This window comes from Oncorhynchus keta, unplaced genomic scaffold (genome assembly GCF_023373465.1).
Source record: "Oncorhynchus keta strain PuntledgeMale-10-30-2019 unplaced genomic scaffold, Oket_V2 Un_contig_6133_pilon_pilon, whole genome shotgun sequence".
NCBI lineage: Eukaryota > Metazoa > Chordata > Actinopteri > Salmoniformes > Salmonidae > Oncorhynchus > Oncorhynchus keta.
This window is the reverse complement of record NW_026288691.1, coordinates 36418-51870: the sequence shown is the minus strand read 5'-3', so window position 1 is coordinate 51870 and position 15453 is coordinate 36418. Positions and strand designations below refer to the sequence as shown.

Sequence of the window (15453 nt, the reverse complement as noted above, 5' to 3'; positions counted from 1 at the left end):
ATACCTAGGATAGGATAAGAACCCTTAGAATCAAATGACTTCTGGGAATACCTAGATAGGATAAGAACCTTAGAATCAAATGACTTCTGGGAATACCTAGATAGGATAAGAACCCCTTAGAATCAAATGACTTCTGGGAATACTCTAGGATAGGATAAGAACCTTAGAATCAAATGACTTCTGGGAATACCTAGGATAGGATAAGAACCCTTAGAATCAAATGACTTCTGGGAATACCTAGGATAGGATAAGAACCCTTAGAATCAAATGACTTCTGGGAATACCTAGGGATAGGATAAGAACCCTTAGAATCAAATGACTGGGAATACCTAGGATAGGATAAGAACCCTTAGAATCAAATGACTTCTGGGAATACCTAGGATAGGATAAGAACCCTTAGAATCAAATGACTTCTGGGAATACCTAGGATAGGATAAGAACCCTTAGAATCAAATGACTTCTGGGAATACCTAGGATAGGATAAGAACCCTTAGAATCAAATGACTTCTGGGAATACCTAGGATAGGATAAGAACCCTTAGAATCAAATGACTTCTGGGAATACCTAGGATAGGATAAGAACCCTTAGAATCAAATGACTTCTGGGAATACCTAGGATAGGATAAGAACCCTTAGAATCAAATGACTCCTAGGATAGGATAAGAACCCTAGAATCAAATGACTTCTGGGAATACCTAGGATAGGATAAGAACCCTTAGAATCAAATGACTTCTGGGAATACCTAGGATAGGATAAGAACCCTTAGAATCAAATGACTTCTGGGAATACCTAGGATAGGATAAGAACCCTTAGAATCAAATGACTTCTGGGAATACCTAGGATAGGATAAGAACCCTTAGAATCAAATGACTTCTGGGAATACCTAGGATAGGATAAGAACCCTTAGAATCAAATGACTTCTGGGAATACCTAGGATAGGATAAGAACCCTTAGAATCAAATGATTTCTGGGAATACCTAGGATAGGATAAGAACCCTTAGAATCAAATGACTTCTGGGATTACCTAGGATAGGATAAGAACCCTTAGAATCAAATGACTTCTGGGAATACCTAGATAGGATAAGAACCCTTAGAATCAAATGACTTCTGGGAATACCTAGGATAGGATAAGAACCCTTAGAATCAAATGACTTCTGGGAATACCTAGGATAGGATAAGAACCCTTAGAATCAAATGACTTCTGGGAATACCTAGGATAGGATAAGAACCCTTAGAATCAAATGACTTCTGGGAATACCTAGGATAGGATAAGAACCCTCAATCAAATGACTTCTGGGAATACCTAGGATAGGATAAGAACCCTTAGAATCAAATGACTTCTGGGAATACCTAGGATAGGATAAGAACCCTTAGAATCAAATGACTTCTGGGAATACCTAGGACAGGATAAGAACCCTTAGAATCAAATGACTTCTGGGAATACCTAGGATAGGATAAGAACCCTTAGAATCAAATGACTTCTGGGAATACCTAGGATAGGATAAGAACCCTTAGAATCAAATGACTTCTGGGAATACCTAGGATAGGATAAGAACCCTTAGAATCAAATGACTTCTGGGAATACCTAGGATAGGATAAGAACCCTTAGAATCAAATGACTTCTGGGAATACCTAGGATAGGATAAGAACCCTTAGAATCAAATGACTTCTGGGATAAGAACCCTACAAATGACTACCTAGGATAGGATAAGAACCCTTAGAATCAAATGACTTCTGGGAATACCTAGGATAGGATAAGAACCCTTAGAATCAAATGATTTCTGAATACCTAGGATAGGATAAGAACTGGGAATACCTAGGATAGGATAAGAACCCTTAGAATCAAATGACTTCTGGGAATACCTAGGATAGGATAAGAACCCTTAGAATCAAATGACTTCTGGGAATACCTAGGATAGGATAAGAACCCTTAGAATCAAATGAATTACCTAGAAGGATAAGAACCCTTAGAATCAAATGACTTCTGGGAATACCTAGGATAGGATAAGAACCCTTAGAATCAAATGACTTCTGGGAATACCTAGGATAGGATAAGAACCCTTAGAATCAAATGACTTCTGGGAATACCTAGGATAGGATAAGAACCCTTAGAATCAAATGACTTCTGGGAATACCTAGGATAGGATAAGAACCCTTAGAATCAAATGACTTCTGGGAATACCTAGGATAGGATAAGAACCCTTAGAATCAAATGATTTCTGGGAATACCTAGGATAGGATAAGAACCCTTAGAATCAAATGACTTCTGGGAATACCTAGGACAGGATAAGAACCCTTAGAATCAAATGACTTTGGGAATACCTAGGATAGGATAAGAACCCTTAGAATCAAATGACTTACCTAGGAATACCTAGGACTTTTGGGAGGATAAGAACCCTTAGAATCAAATGACTTCTGGGAATACCTAGGATAGGATAAGAACCCTTAGAATCAAATGACTTCTGGGAATACCTAGGATAGGATCAAAATCAAATGACTTCTGGGAATACCTAGATAGGATAAGAACCCTTAGAATCAAATGACTTCTGGGAATACCTAGGATAGGATAAGAACCCTTAGAATCAAATGACTTCTGGGAATACCTAGGATAGGATAAGAACCCTTAGAATCAAATGACTTCTGGGAATACCTAGGATAGGATAAGAACCCTTAGAATCAAATGACTTCTGGGAATACCTAGGATAGGATAAGAACCCTTAGAATCAAATGACTTCTGGGAATACCTAGGATAGGATAAGAACCCTTAGAATCAAATGACTTCTGGGAATACCTAGGATAGGATAAGAACCCTTAGAATCAAATGACTTCTGGGAATACCTAGGATAGGATAAGAACCCTTAGAATCAAATGACTTCTGGGAATACCTAGGATAGGATAAGAACCCTTAGAATCAAATGACTTAGGATAGGATAAGAACCCTGAATCAAATGACTTCTGAATACCTAGGATAGGATAAGAACCCTTAGAATCAAATGACTTCTGGGAATACCTAGGATAGGATAAGAACCCTTAGAATCAAATGACTTCTGGGAATACCTAGGATAGGATAAGAACCCTTAGAATCAAATGACTTCTGGGAATACCTAGGATAGGATAAGAACCCTTAGAATCAAATGACTTCTGGGAATACCTAGGATAGGATAAGAACCCTTAGAATCAAATGACTTCTGGGAATACCTAGGATAGGATAAGAACCCTTAGAATCAAATGACTTCTGGGAATACCTAGGATAGGATAAGAACCCTTAGAATCAAATGACTTCTGGGAATACCTAGGATAGGATAAGAACCCTTAGAATCAAATGACTTCTGGGAATACCTAGGATAGGATAAGAACCCTTAGAATCAAATGACTTCTGGGAATACCTAGGATAGGATAAGAACCCTTAGAATCAAATGACTGGGAATACCTGGGGATATAGAATCAAATGACTAATACCTAGGATAGGATAAGAACCCTTAGAATCAAATGACTTCTGGGAATACCTAGGATAGGATAAGAACCCTTAGAATCAAATGACTTCTGGGAATACCTAGGATAGGATAAGAACCCTTAGAATCAAATGACTTCTGGGAATACCTAGGATAGGATAAGAACCCTTAGAATCAAATGACTTCTGGGAATACCTAGGATAGGATAAGAACCCTTAGAATCAAATGACTTCTGGGAATACCTAGGATAGGATAAGAACCCTTAGAATCAAATGACTTCTGGGAATACCTAGGATAGGATAAGAACCCTTAGAATCAAATGACTTCTGGGAATACCTAGGATAGGATAAGAACCCTTAGAATCAAATGACTTCTGGGAATACCTAGGATAGGATAAGAACCCTTAGAATCAAATGACTTCTGGGAATACCTAGGATAGGATAAGAACCCTTAGAATCAAATGACTTCTGGGAATACCTAGGATAGGATAAGAACCCTAGAATCAAATGACTTCTGGGAATACCTAGGATAGGATAAGAACCCTTAGAATCAAATGACTTCTGGGAATACCTAGGATAGGATAAGAACCCTTAGAATCAAATGATTTCTGGGAATACCTAGGATAGGATAAGAACCCTTAGAATCAAATGACTTCTGGGAATACCTAGGATAGGATAAGAACCCTTAGAATCAAATGACTTCTGGGAATACCCTTAGAATCAAATGACTAGGAATAGGATAAGAACCCTTAGAATCAAATGACTTCTGGGAATACCTAGGATAGGATAAGAACCCTTAGAATCAAATGACTTCTGGGAATACCTAGGATAGGATAAGAACCCTTAGAATCAAATGACTTCTGGGAATACCTAGGATAGGATAAGAACCCTTAGAATCAAATGACTTCTGGGAATACCTAGGATAGGATAAGAACCCTTAGAATCAAATGACTTCTGGGAATACCTAGGATAGGATAAGAACCCTTAGAATCAAATGACTCCTGGGAATACCTAGGAATAGGATAAGAACCCTTAGAATCAAATGACTTCTGGGAATACCTAGGATAGGATAAGAACCCTTAGAATCAAATGACTCCTGGGAATACCTAGGATAGGATAAGAACCCTTAGAATCAAATGACTTCTGGGAATACCTAGGATAGGATAAGAACCCTTAGAATCAAATGACTTCTGGGAATACCTAGGATAGGATAAGAACCCTTAGAATCAAATGACTTCTGGGAATACCTAGGATAGGATAAGAACCCTTAGAATCAAACTGAATCAAATGACTTCTGGGAATACCTAGGATAGGATAAGAACCCTTAGAATCAAATGACTCCTGGGAATACCTAGGATAGGATAAGAACCCTTAGAATCAAATGACTTCTGGGAATACCTAGGATAGGATAAGAACCCTTAGAATCAAATGACTTCTGGGAATACCTAGGATAGGATAAGAACCCTTAGAATCAAATGACTTCTGGGAATACCTAGGATAGGATAAGAACCCTTAGAATCAAATGACTTCTGGGAATACCTAGGATAGGATAAGAACCCTTAGAATCAAATGACTTCTGGGAATACCTAGGATAGGATAAGAACCCTTAGAATCAAATGACTTCTGGGAATACCTAGGATAGGATAAGAACCCTTAGAATCAAATGACTTCTGGGAATACCTAGGATAGGATAAGAACCCTTAGAATCAAATGACTTCTGGGAATACCTAGGATAGGATAAGAACCCTTAGAATCAAATGACTTCTGGGAATACCTAGGATAGGATAAGAACCCTTAGAATCAAATGACTTCTGGGAATACCTAGGATAGGATAAGAACCCTTAGAATCAAATGACTTCTGGGAATACCTAGGATAGGATAAGAACCCTTAGAATCAAATGACTTCTGGGAATACCTAGGATAGGATAAATCAAATGACTTCCCTACCTAGAACCCTTAGAATCAAATGACAAATGACCTTAGAATCAAATGACTTCTGGAATACCTAGGATAGGATAAGAACCCTTAGAATCAAATGACTTCTGGGAATACCTAGGATAGGATAAGAACCCTTAGAATCAAATGACTTCTGGGAATACCTAGGATAGGATAAGAACCTTAGAATCAAATGACTTCTGGGAATACCTAGGATAGGATAAGAACCCTTAGAATCAAATGACTCTATAAATACCTAGGATAGGATAAGAACCCTTAGAATCAAATGAACTTCTGGAATACCTAGGATAGGATAAGAACCCTTAGAATCAAATGACTTCTGGGAATACCTAGGATAGGATAAGAACCCTTAGAATCAAATGACTTCTGGAATACCTAGGATAGGATAAGAACCCTTAGAATCAAATGACTTGTGGGAATACCTAGGATAGGATAAGAACCCTTAGAATCAAATGACTTCTGGGAATACCTAGGATAGGATAAGAACCCTTAGAATCAAATGACTTCTGGGAATACCTAGGATAGGATAAGAACCCTTAGAATCAAATGACTTCTGGGAATACCTAGGATAGGATAAGAACCCTTAGAATCAAATGACTTCTGGGAAAATGTGACAAACACTAAACAAACAACAACACGAAGAGTTATCTATTCAAACCGGAGATGTCTGGGTAAACCACTTCTCCAATCTGATTGGCTCTATAACAAACAACAGGAAGAGTTATCTATCCAACACGGAGATGTCTGGGTAAACCACTTCTCCAATCTGATTGGCTCTATAACAAACAACAACAGGAAGAGTTATCTATCCAACACGGAGATGTCTGGGTAAACCACTTCTCCAATCTGATTGGCTCTATAACAAACAACAGGAAGAGTTATCTATTCAACACGGAGATGTCTGGGTAAACCACTTCTCCAATCTGATTGGCTCTATAACAAACAACAACATGAAGAGTTATCTATCCAACACTGAGATGTCTGGGTAAACCACTTCTCCAATCTGATTGGCTCTATAACAAACAACAACAGGAAGAGTTATCTATTCAACACTGAGATGTCTGGGTAAACCACTTCTCCAATCTGATTGGCTCTATAACAAACAACAACAGGAAGAGTTATCTATTCAACACGGAGATGTCTGGGTAAACCACTTCTCCAATCTGATTGGCTCTATAACAAACAACAGGAAGAGTTATCTATCCAACACGGAGATGTCTGGGTAAACCACTTCTCCAATCTGATTGGCTCTATAACAAACAACAACAGGAAGAGTTATCTATTCAACACGGAGATGTCTGGAAAAACCACTTCTACAATCTATTTTTTTTTTATACCTAAAACATAAACATGAAAACTTAGAACCAACTATTAATAAAGACGACCAGAACCCACTAGATTCTCCCAATGGATGAACTATTAATAAAGACGACCAGAACCCACTAGATTCTCCCAATGGATGAACTATTAATAAAGACGACCAGAACCCACTAGATTCTCCCAATGGATGAACTATTAATAAAGACAACCAGAACCCACTAGATTCTCCCAATGGATGAACTATTAATAAAGACGACCAGAACCCACTAGATTCTCCCAATGGATGAACTATTAATAAAGAACCAGAACCCACTAGATTCTCCCAATGGATGAACTATTAATAAAGACGACCAGAACCCACTAGATTCTCCCAATGGATGAACTATTAATAAAGAACAACCAGAACCCACTAGATTCTCCCAATGGATGAACTATTAATAAAGAACCAGAACCCACTAGATTCTCCCAATGGATGAACTATTAATAAAGACGACCAGAACCCACTAGATTCTCCCAATGGATGAACTATTAATAAAGAACGACCAGAACCCACTAGATTCTCCCAATGGATGAACTATTAATAAAGACGACCAGAACCCACTAGATTCTCCCAATGGATGAACTATTAATAAAGACGACCAGAACCCACTAGATTCTCCCAATGGATGAACTATTAATAAAGACGACCAGAACCCACTAGATTCTCCCAATGGATGAACTATTAATAAAGACGACCAGAACCCACTAGATTCTCCCAATGGATGAACTATTAATAAAGACGACCAGAACCCACTAGATTCTCCCAATGGATGAACTATTAATAAAGACGACCAGAACCCACTAGATTCTCCCAATGGATGAACTATTAATAAAGACGACCAGAACCCACTAGATTCTCCCAATGGATGAACTATTAATAAAGACGACCAGAACCCACTAGATTCTCCCAATGGATGAACTATTAATAAAGACGACCAGAACCCACTAGATTCTCCCAATGGATGAACTATTAATAAAGACGACCAGAACCCACTAGATTCTCCCAATGGATGAACTATTAATAAAGACGACCAGAACCCACTAGATTCTCCCAATGGATGAACTATTAATAAAGACGACCAGAACCCACTAGATTCTCCCAATGGATGAACTATTAATAAAGACGACCAGAACCCACTAGATTCTCCCAATGGATGAACTATTAATAAAGACGACCAGAACCCACTAGATTCTCCCAATGGATGAACTATTAATAAAGACGACCAGAACCCACTAGATTCTCCCAATGGATGAACTATTAATAAAGACGACCAGAACCCACTAGATTCTCCCAATGGATGAACTATTAATAAAGACGACCAGAACCCACTAGATTCTCCCAATGGATGAACTATTAATAAAGACGACCAGAACCCACTAGATTCTCCCAATGGATGAACTATTAATAAAGACGACCAGAACCCACTAGATTCTCCCAATGGATGAACTATTAATAAAGACGACCAGAACCCACTAGATTCTCCCAATGGATGAACTATTAATAAAGACGACCAGAACCCACTAGATTCTCCCAATGGATGAACTATTAATAAAGACGACCAGAACCCACTAGATCCTGCTTTTGATACCATCGATCACAACATTCTTTTGGAGAGATTGGAAACCCAAATTGGTCTCCAAGGACAAGTTCTGGCCTGGTTTAGATCTTATCTGTCGGAAAGATATCAGTTTGTCTCTGTGAATGGTTTGTCCTCTGTCAAAATCAATTGGAAGTTTCGGTGTTCCTCAAGGTTCCGTTATAGGATTACTATTGTTTTCACTATTTCTATTTTTATATACATATATATATATACAGTCCTTGGTAGCTCAGTTGGTAGAGCATTTTTTGTACATGGTGAAGCCCCAAAATTGCCCTCGCTAGTAGAATGTATTTCAGACATGACTGAAGTGGATGGCTGCAAACGTTCTACTATTAAACTGGCAAAACAGAGATGCTATTCTAGGTCCCAAGAAACAAAGAGATCTTTTTGAATCTGACAATTAATCTTAATGGTTGTACAGTCGCTCAAATAAAACTGTGAAGGACCTAAGTTACTCTGGAAGTGGATGGCTGATCTCTATTAACGAACATATCAAGACTGTTTCCCAAGAACAGGTTTTTTTCCACATCTTGGCCATGTTCTGTTATAATCTCCACAGTCACAGCCAGAAGAAAACTGGCCATCCCTCATAGTCTGGTTCCTGACCCGGCACAGCCAGAAGAGGACTGGCCACCCTCAAGACTGTTTCAAGAACTAGGTTTATAATCTCCACCCGGCACAGCCACCACCCTAGCCTGGTTCCTGTTCTGGTTTATAATCTCCACCCGGCACAGCCAGAAGAGGACTGGCCACCCTCATAGCCTGGTTCCTCTCTAGGTTTATAATCCCACCCGGCACAGCCAGAAGAGGACTGGCCACCCCTCATAGCCTGGTTCCTCTCTAGGTTTATAATCTCCACCCGGCACAGCCAGAAGAGGACTACCCGGCACAGCCAGAAGAGGACTGGCCACCCCTCATAGCCTGGTTCCTCTCTAGGTTTATAATGTCCACCCACAGCCAGAAGAGGACTGGCCACCCTCATAGCCTGGTTCCTCTCTAGGTTTATAATCTCCACCCGGCACAGCCAGAAGAGGACTGGCCACCCCTCATGGCCTGGTTCCTCTCTAGGTTTATAATGTCCACCCGGCACAGCCAGAAGAGGACTGGCCACCCCACATAGCCTGGTTCCTCTCTAGGTTTATAATCTCCACCGGGCACAGCCAGAAGAGGACTGGCCACCCCAGAGCCTGGTTCTCTCTAGGTTTATAATCTCCACCCCTCATAGCCTGGTTCACAGCCAGAAGAGGACTGGCCACCCCTCATAGCCTGGTTCCTCTCTAGGTTTATAATCTCCACCCGGCACAGCCAGAAGAGGACTGGCCACCCTCATAGCCTGGTTCCTCTCTAGGTTTATAATCTCCACCCGGCACAGCCAGAAGAGGACTGGCCACCCCTCAGAGCCTGGTTCCTCTCTAGGTTTATAATCTTCCACCCCTCAGGGTTTTGGCCAGCCAGAAGAGGACTTTCTAGGAGTTTTTCCTAGCCATCGTGCTTCTACACCTGCATTGCTTGGTGTTTGGGGGTTTTAGGCTGGGTTTCTGTACAGCACTTTGAGATATCAGCTGATGTACGAAGGGCTATATAAATACAATTTGATTGATTGATTGATATTTGATGACTCTGAAGGACACCATTCCAGGTGATTCCAGGTGACATCGTACTGTATTGACAGCTGTGTAGTTCAGTCAGCGTAATGTTATAGGTGAATCTACCTGTGGTCTGAAGTGGAGTCCATCTCTTTCTTCACCACATCATAGGCATCCTGAAGCAGGTCCTGACAACAAACAAACAAACAAACAACATTCTGGTTGTAACAACATGGCTGAAACAAGAGGAAACTACAAGGTGTAGATCTGTGGGGTCTCTGTCCCATTCCTCCAGGGGTATGACTGTCTTCCATCACTATGGGGTCTCTGTCCCATTCCTCCAGGGGTATGACTGTCTTCCATCACTATGGGGTCTCTGTCCCATTCCTCCAGGGGTATGACTGTCTTCCATCACTATGGGGTCTCTGTCCCATTCCTCCAGGGGTATGACTGTCTTCCATCACTATGGGGTCTCTGTCCCATTCCTCCAGGGGTATGACTGTCTGACTTCCATCACTATGGGGTCTCTGTCCCATTCCTCCATCACTATGGGGTCTCTGTCCCATGACTGGGTATGACTGACTGTCTTCCATCACTATGGGGTCTCTGTCCCATTCCTCCAGGGGTATGACTGACTGTCTTCCATCACTATGGGGTCTCTGTCCCATTCCTCCTGTCTTCCATCACTATGGGGTCTCTGTCCCATGGGTACTGTCTTCCATCACTATGGGGTCTCTGTCCCATTCCTCCAGGGGTATGACTGACTGTCTTCCATCACTATGGGGTCTCTGTCCCATTCCTCCAGGGGTATGACTGACTGTCTGTCTTCCATCACTATGGGGTCTCTGTCCCATTCCTCCAGGGGTATGACTGTCTTCTTCCATCACTATGGGGTCTCTGTCCCATTCCTCCAGGGGACTATCACTATGATTCCTGGGGTATGACTGACTGTCTTCCATCACTATGGGGTCTCTGTCCCATTCCTCCAGGGGTATGACTGACTGTCTTCCATCACTATGGGGTCTCTGTCCCATTCCTCCAGGGGTATGACTGACTGTCTGTCTTCCATCACTATGGGGTCTCTGTCCCATTCCTCCAGGGGTATGACTGACTGTCTTCCATCACTATGGGGTCTCTGTCCCATTTCTCCAGGGGTATGACTGACTGTCTGTCTTCCATCACTATGGGGTCTCTGTCCCATTCCTCCAGGGGTATGACTGACTGTCTTCCATCACTATGGGGTCTCTGTCCCATTTCTCCAGGGGTATGACTGACTGTCTTCCATCACTATGGGGTCTCTGTCCCATTCCTCCAGGGGTATGACTGACTGTCTTCCATCACTATGGGGTCTCTGTCCCATTTCTCCAGGGGTATGACTGACTGTCTTCCATCACTATGGGGTCTCTGTCCCATTCCTCCAGGGGTATGACTGACTGTCTGTCTTCCATCACTATGGGGTGGGTCTCTGTCCCATTCCTCCAGGGGTATGACTGTCTGTCTGTCTTCCATCACTATGGGGTCTCTGTCCCATTCCTCCAGGGGTATGACTGACTGTCTCTCTTCCATCACTATGGGGTCTCTGTCCCATTTCTCCAGGGGTATGACTGTGGGTAGTGTGTCAGTACAATAGAGTGACGAGGGGTGTCTTCTAGACGGGGAGCCAAACCACCAAAGCCGTCACAATCCTGGCTCTTAAAAACGGCTAAGCCTATTGTCTATTGTCTTTTACCCCTGAAGACTAAAACAGGATGCTAGCCACTACTAATCCATCTCTCCCTCCCTTCCTCCCCCTGTCAGATGGATTAGTAGTGGCATCTTGTCCTGGGAGAAGCCTACTGGGAGAGAGGGATGAAACGAAGGAGAGAGAGAGAGCCACAGGGATGGAGAGACAGACGGAGAGTGGTGGGGGGGGGGGGGGTAAAGACACAGAGAGAGATACAGCCAGAAAATCATCACTTGTCCACCAATGAAGGGAGAAAGAAATGGAGAGAGAAATGGAGAGAGAAATGGAGAGCGAGAAAAATATGAGCCACCCGGTGTTATGAGATAAAGCCCCTTCTCTCCAGACACTCTGAACACTACCTGTAGAAACAGAGCAGCTCACTGTCTAGAGAAACAGAGCAGCTCACTGTCTGGAGAAACAGAGCAGCTCACTGTCTAGAGAAACAGAGCAGCTCACTGTCTGTAGAAACAGAGCAGCTCACTGTCTAGAGAAACAGAGCAGCTCACTGTCTAGAGAAACAGAGCAGCTCACTGTCTAGAGAAACAGAGCAGCTCACTGTCTGTAGAAACAGAGCAGCTCACTGTCTAGAGAAACAGAGCAGCTCACTGTCTGTAGAAACAGAGCAGCTCACTGTCTAGAGAAACAGAGCAGCTCACTGTCTAGAGAAACAGAGCAGCTCACTGTCTGTAGAAACAGAGCAGCTCACTGTCTGTAGAAACAGAGCAGCTCACTGTCTGTAGAAACAGAGCAGCTCACTGTCTGTAGAAACAGAGCAGCTCACTGTCTAGAGAAACAGAGCAGCTCACTGTCTGGAGAAACAGAGCAGCTCACTGTCTGTAGAAACAGAGCAGCTCACTGTCTAGAGAAACAGAGCAGCTCACTGTCTGTAGAAACAGAGCAGCTCACTGTCTAGAGAAACAGAGCAGCTCACTGTCTGGAGAAACAGAGCAGCTCACTGTCTGTAGAAACAGAGCAGCTCACTGTGTGGAGAAACAGAGCAGCTCACTGTGTGTCCTAACCTCTCCATAGGAAGGAGACGAGTCTGTGATACCGTGTGTCCTAACCTCTCCATAGGAAGGAGAAGGGGCTGTGAGACGGTGTGACCCCTGACCTCTCCATAGGAAGGAGAAGGGGCTGTGAGACGGTGTGACCCCTGACCTCTCCATAGGAAGGAGAGGAGGCTGTGAGACGGTGTGACCCCTGACCTCTCCATAGGAAGGAGACGAGGCTGTGAGACAGTGTGACCCCTAACCTCTCCATAGGAAGGAGAGGAGGCTGTGAGACCGTGTGTCACTGTCCTAACCTCTCCATAGGAAGGAGAGGAGTCTGTCTGAGACAGTGTGACCCCTGACCTCTCCATAGGCTGTGAGACGGTGTGACCTCTGACCTCTCCATAGGAAGGAGACGAGTCTGTGAGACGGTGTGACCCCTGACCTCTCCATAGGCTGTGAGAGCTCACTGTCTGAGACCCTGACCTCTCCATAGGAAGGAGAAGGGGCTGTGAGACGGTGACCCTGACCTCTCCTTAGGAAGGAGAGGAGGCTGTGAGACAGTGTGACCCCTGACCTCTCCATAGGAAGGAGAGGAGGCTGTGAGACAGTGTGACCCCTAACCTCTCCATAGGAAGGAGAGGAGGCTGAGCCCTGACCCAGGGGTTCTTTAACGTTTTCAGCCTGGGACCCAAAGAGAAATTCTGTGTTTTCCTGGGACCCAAGCTCACGGAAATATGCAACTATATGCAAATATTGGTCAATTTCATTACCCTTATTCCTAAAAACAAATGCAATATAGACTAAAACAAATAATAATGCCATAAAATATCAATTTAAATATCTAATCATGTTTATTCTGCCCTTCTAAGCTAAAAGGCAGTAACTTCTCATAGCGTGAAACTGAGGAAAATGGGCTTTAATTTACCTTTGGTTTCATAGTATCTCTATCTATTCATAGTATCTCTATCTATTCATAGTATCTCTATCTATTCATAGTATCTCTATCTATTCATAGTATCTCTATCTATTCATAGTATCTCTTATCTATTCACAGTATCTCTATCTATTCATAGTATCTCTATCCATTCATAGTATCTCTATCTATTCATAGTATCTCTATCTATTCATAGTATCTCTATCTATTCATAGTATCTCTATCTATTCATAGTATCTCTATCTATTCACAGTATCTCTATCTATTCACAGTATCTCTATCCATTCATAGTATCTCTATCCATTCATAGTATCTCTATCTATTCATAGTATCTCTATCTATTCATAGTATCTCTATCTATTCATAGTATCTCTTATCTATTCACAGTATCTCTATCTATTCATAGTATCTCTATCCGTTCATAGTATCTCTATCCATTCATAGTATCTCTATCCATTCATAGTATCTCTATCCATTCATAGTATCTCTATCCATTCACAGTATCTCTATCTATTCATAGTATCTCTATCTATTCATAGTATCTCTATCCGTTCATAGTATCTCTATCCATTCATAGTATCTCTATCCATTCATAGTATCTCTATCCATTCATAGTATCTCTATCCATTCACAGTATCTCTATCTATTCATAGTATCTCTATCTATTCACAGTATCTATCTATTCATAGTATCTCTATCTATTCACAGTATCTCTATCTATTCACAGTATCTCTATCTATTCATAGTATCTCTATCTATTCACAGTATCTCTTATCTATTCACAGTATCTCTATCTATTCACAGTATCTCTATCTATTTATAGTATCTCTATCTATTCATAGTATCTCTATCTATTCATAGTATCTCTATCTATTCATAGTATCTCTATCTATTCACAGTATCTCTATCTATTCATAGTATCTCTATCTATTCATAGTATCTCTATCTATTCATAGTATCTCTATCTATTCATAGTATCTCTATCTATTCACAGTATCTCTATCTATTCACAGTATCTCTATCCATTCACAGTATCTCTATCCATTCATAGTATCTCTATCTATTCATAGTATCTCTATCTATTCATAGTATCTCTATCTATTCATAGTATCTCTATCTATTCACAGTATCTCTATCCATTCACAGTATCTCTATCCATTCATAGTATCTCTATCCATTCATAGTATCTCTATCTATTCATAGTATCTCTATCTATTCATAGTATCTCTATCTATTCATAGTATCTCTATCTATTCATAGTATCTCTATCTATTCATAGTATCTCTATCTATTCACAGTATCTCTATCCATTCATAGTATCTCTATCCATTCATAGTATCTCTATCTATTCATAGTATCTCTATCTATTCATAGTATCTATATCTATTCATAGTATCTCTATCTATTCATAGTATCTCTATCTATTCATAGTATCTCTATCTATTCATAGTATCTCTATCCATTCATAGTATCTCTATATATTCATAGTATATCTATCTATTCATAGTATCTCTATCCATTCATAGTATCTCTATCTATTCATATCCATTCATAGTATCTCTATCTATTCATAGTATCTCTATCTATTCATAGTATCTCTATCTATTCATAGTATCTCTATCTATTCATAGTATCTCTATCTATTCATAGTATCTCTATCTATTCATAGTATCTCTCTATCTATTCATAGTATCTCTATCTATTCATAGTATCTCTATCTATTCATAGTATCTCTATCTATTCATAGTATCTCTATCTATTCATAGTATCTCTATCTATTCATAGTATCTCTATCTATTCATAGTATCTCTTATCTATTCACAGTATCTCTATCTATTCATAGTATCTCTAT

At 40.9% G+C, this 15453-nt stretch overlaps 1 pseudogene; it reads right to left on the bottom strand.

The window, feature by feature from the left end:
- Nucleotides 1–10078: 10078 nt before the first annotated feature.
- Nucleotides 10079–15453, bottom strand: part of LOC127925710 (stimulated by retinoic acid gene 8 protein homolog) — a 31585-nt pseudogene continuing 26210 nt past the window's right edge.